The 4,573-nt window shown below is 42.4% G+C and overlaps 1 pseudogene across 1 annotated transcript; it reads right to left on the reverse strand.

The window, feature by feature from the left end:
• Window positions 1–1,711: 1,711 nt before the first annotated feature.
• Window positions 1,712–2,180, reverse strand: LOC308507344 (ubiquitin-ribosomal protein eS31 fusion protein-like; annotated as a pseudogene). The gene has a single exon. The product of its transcript is annotated as a ubiquitin-ribosomal protein eS31 fusion protein-like (transcript).
• Window positions 2,181–4,573: the final 2,393 nt, after the last annotated feature.

Here is a 4,573-nt window from a genome sequence, read left to right on the forward strand (position 1 = left end):
CTTTTGATCCTTTCATGTCTCTCCTCTGAAAATGAAAAGGAAAAATAAGCATCACTTTCTTCTAGCAGCACAGAAGCACTACAGGTCTGGAGTCTGAGAAAGTTGCAGTGTGTTTTCCTCTCTCTGGGCAGCTATTATGCTCCCAGGCCTTCTTTTCCTTTTCCCCATTATATAACTATTTCACAGGCTGGGACTGTCTTAAACTAGAACAAAGACTGTTATTATATGGAAAAGGAATTAAAGCTACAGGCCACCTAATTCTTCTGAACAAAACTCAGAATATGTCAAATCACTTAAGGAGGCTGGAACACAGATGCTTGTTGTATGCAGCCAGGATGTTCAAAGCCCAGTGGTCATAGGCCAACATGAAGTTCTTATAACAAAGTCTTTTATTCCAAAACCATTAATGAAGGTGTGAGACATCCCACAGAGGGCCACCAGATATTGGTCAAAAGCCAAAATAGGAACCTGAACATTGTAATTTAGGAAGGCTAGTGAGATCGCAGCAACCACCAGAGGCACCTAAAATTTGGCCTAGAATCCAAACTCCATGGGGATTGTTCACCTGACACTGCCATCCATCTTTTGAAAACACTGTCTCAACTTCTTTTATTTTATCCACCACTGGAATTTCACATGCCAACTCAAATTGATTGGTGGTGGCTGCCTGGACCACCAAAAGATGTGAGACTCAGTGATATCAGTGATGACTGTTTGGGCATCGGGCAGGTAGGGGCACCTGGGCCAGGTCTCTGCTAGCCATGCACCACGTGATCATTTCCAGGCTGGCCAGCGATAATATGGCCTCGATTCTGAAAGGAATCTTAACTCCTATAATATCACCTGTCCAATGAACCTACCCCTGTATCATTTTGAACAAAGGACTGTCAGTCATACTTGAAAGAAATTTTAGAACTTGTATTTTCCTCCAAAGCAACGCGCACCGAAAGAAGTTGTTCCTTAACAGTAAATCTGTCCCTTTAGAAAACCTTTCTGTCTGGAAGGAAGGAACTTGAAAATCTGCAGCTTTGGCTCAGCGTCTCAAAATGAAACACAAGTTCAACTCTATATGGAAAAATCGGAGGAAAGACTCATGCAGTCTTCAAGGGGTTACCCCCATGTGCAAAGAAAACGTCTTTCCTAAAGTGGGTTAGAAACAGGCACAATGAATTCAGGCCATCCACTTCCTAATGGCTTGCATTATTAAAAACATCACTTATGCTTTTTTGCATGACAAAGAACATGAGTAATAATTTTTAGAATGACTTCGCCTTTGATACACAAAGGAAATGCAGTGTGAAAGTTTTAAAAATACTATCTTTGGGGCAAAGCTGGAGATTAGCAACACACTGGAAAATGAGCTATTCAACTGAAGAAGAGGTCTACAGTACCTTTTTATTATTTCTTTTTTAATTTGGAACCCTGGCAGAAAGCTGGTCGAATGTTTAAACAGTCAGATGTCCATTGGAATATTTGGTCTATGGAACAAAATGTGAAACTCCTGATTAGAAAAAAAGTGAGTGTGTGTGTGAGTGTGTGTGAGTGTGTGGGTGTGTGTGGGTGTGTGTGGGTGTGTGTGGGTGTGTGTGGGTGTTATTTCTTAAAACCTGCCCCTACTGTAATAGTGTTTCCATCTACGAAATATATTTGGAAGACATTCCTTTCTGTTGTTGTCGTTGTTAGTTCATGTCTTTTATCAACCCATATACAATTACTGGTCTTCTGGTTTGTTGAAGCAATAGGTCAGACGACGTTTGCCAATAAAGTCTGTCAATGTGACTGCCCACAAAACCTCCAGCACCACAGTTACATGAAGGGCACTCCCGACAAAGGTGACTGATTTTGCCATTCTCATCCATCTGATAGGTAGTATTTCAGGACAGCCAGTTTAACCTTCTTTCTCTTGTGCTTTTCCTTCTTGGGAGTGATGTAAGACTTCTTCCTTTTCTTAGCACCACCACGAAGTCTCAACACAAGATAAGAGTGGACTCCTTTGGAATGTTGTAGTCAGCCAAAGTGCATCCAGCTTCTACTTGCTTGCCAGCAAAGCTCAGTCTTTGCTGAGCAGGAGCAATTCCTTCCTTATCCTGGATCTTTGTCTTTATATTTTCTATTGTATCCGAGGCTTCAGCCTCGAGGGTGATAGTTTTCCCAGAAAGAGTTTTCACAAAAATCTGCATCTTTGCGGTGGTTTCACCACACATGGCGGATCGGAAAAGATCAAGAGATTCTTTTTTTAAAACCCAGAAGTGTGAGGTTCTATGCAATCCGTGGACAATTAACACATGAACTTTTATGACAAGCTTGATTTTTAGCACATCTTCGCTTGAATTGTCTGCCAAGTGACAATTGGCATTTATTTATTCAACAAATATTTACTCAGCATCTACTATGTAACTGATATTGCATTTAAGGCTATGGCAATAAATAAAACAGACAAGTCTCATCAAACCTTGTGGAATTTACATTCTAGAGTGGGAGGCAGATGCTGAATAATAAACATAATAAATAAGAACGTGCTGTATGTTAGAAGATAAGTACTGTTCAAAAAACATAAATCAGGGTGGGAAGAATCAGAGGTACCAAAGGTGGGGTGCACAATCTAAAATGGGGTGGTCAGGGTAGGCCTCCTTGAGAAGGGAACATTTAATTCAGGACTTGAAGAAAGTGAGGGCATTAGCCATACATGCAGCACAGACACTGCCAAGACCCTCATCACGACAAGGAAGGCGGTTTGTGGAGAAGATTTGGGGGTTGGGGTGATCAGGATTTCTGCTTTGGATCTGCTGGGGTTCAAGATCTATTGAACTAGAGATGACATGAAACTTGGATACACAAGTCTGGAGTTCAGGAATGAGAATTGGGTTCGAAATATAAATATGCACATTCTTGGCACATAGATGGCACTTAGCACCAGGGGGCTATGCAAGAGCTCTAAGGAAGTGAATATAAATAAAGAAGAAAGCAGGTGAAGGCCTGCTCCCTGACACTTGCCAATATTTCCAAGCTTGGGGGTAAAAGTAAGAATAGCGAAGGAGATGGAGGACATAGGAAACTAACCGAAACCTAGTGCTATCTTGGAAGCCAAACACAGACATCGAGTGGGGAAGAAGCCATCATCAGCTGAGCTGGTGCTGCTATTAATGAGCCAAGAAAGATGAATGTGGAGAATTCCCGGTGCGTGGAGTGTGGCTCCCCAACGTAATGACCTAGCCTGGCACTTGCCTCACAGATCCTTTGGTTTTATATATGTTACTAATCTGAGTATAGTTTACAATCCCATCTCCCCAGGGCCGGGTCACAACCTGGTAGCTCATCTGCAGACCGGGCCTATAGATGTGTGTTGTTGTTGTTGTTGTTGTTGTTGTTGTTGTTTTGCTTTTGCTTGGCCAGAACAGAGTTTTATAAATTTCAAGTAACATTAAAACTGTGAAATTTCATGTTTAAAAAAATACAGATTTCCATGTTCTCCTAAGAACCTTAAAGCTCTCATTGGTCTAACCCATATTCCCGTCATGTTGCAGTGACCGACCAGAGCTGCGGGATGGAAGTTTTCAGGTCACCAGCACACCCAACAATTTGTCAGGGGTTTCAGATGAACTCCCACCCAGCCAGCCTCTCTTACTTACCTAATCTGGCTGGGTACACAACCATTGCAGTTTTCAATTTCTCTTTCAGGAAGTTTTTGAAATGAAACCAGATCTCAAAGGTTCTAAAGGCAGTATACAGATATGCTCTCTTTAGACGAAGTATGTAATTTTTGGATAGTTTTGTATATAAATCTCAGTTTGGAAAATGTCCATCACGTTCTGATAGATTTCTTCTAGAACAGCAGGGAACACCAGTTCCAGGAGATGTTAAGAAGTGTTGTATAGCAAAACGATGTCATGTTTAAATAAACCTTGGAAACACGATGGGAGAGCTATTTTTCCCTTTTTTTTTTCTTTACTATGGGACATCTTAAAAGTTTAAAATGCTCATGTATACTAGGATTCTTCAAGTGTTGTGTCCTACAGTGTTTCCCAAACTTGTCTGGCCATGGAATGCTTTTCTGATGGGTGAGACATCTTGAGAAATGAGAGACCCAGAGGACACTCCAGGGAACAGCCACTCCAGACTGGGACATCCGTGTGGCTGGGACCATGTCTTATTTCCAGAAGTCAACAACTAAATGCAAAGATGTTCAACAATTTGCTTAATAAATGACAAATTGAAGAGGCTGGACATATCTCCCAGGCAAAGCTAATGGGATCCCAAATTTAACTCCATACACCAGGACCTTCACAGAGCCAGTCTCCCAGGAGCACTGCCTGTGGGCTTCCTCTCAGCCACATGAGACAGATGCCCAACCACAGGCAGCAGGGACCCGCCTGTCAAACGGGTGTCATTCACACTCTTGGGAGGGGGGCCATTTTCAAGTCCTTCATGCAGCTGAGCCCATCAGGTGCAGAGCCCATGACCCCTCCCTCAACGCGCAATGCCATTTCTCTTATTTCTCCCTCTTTGGCTGGAGGACCACAGCAAAAACTTCTACTCAAACTGGACTTGCATTACATTGGGAGACAGTCTCTGG

This window comes from Rhinolophus hipposideros (genome assembly GCF_964194185.1).
Source record: "Rhinolophus hipposideros genome assembly, chromosome: 14".
Classification (NCBI taxonomy): Eukaryota; Metazoa; Chordata; class Mammalia; order Chiroptera; family Rhinolophidae; genus Rhinolophus; species Rhinolophus hipposideros.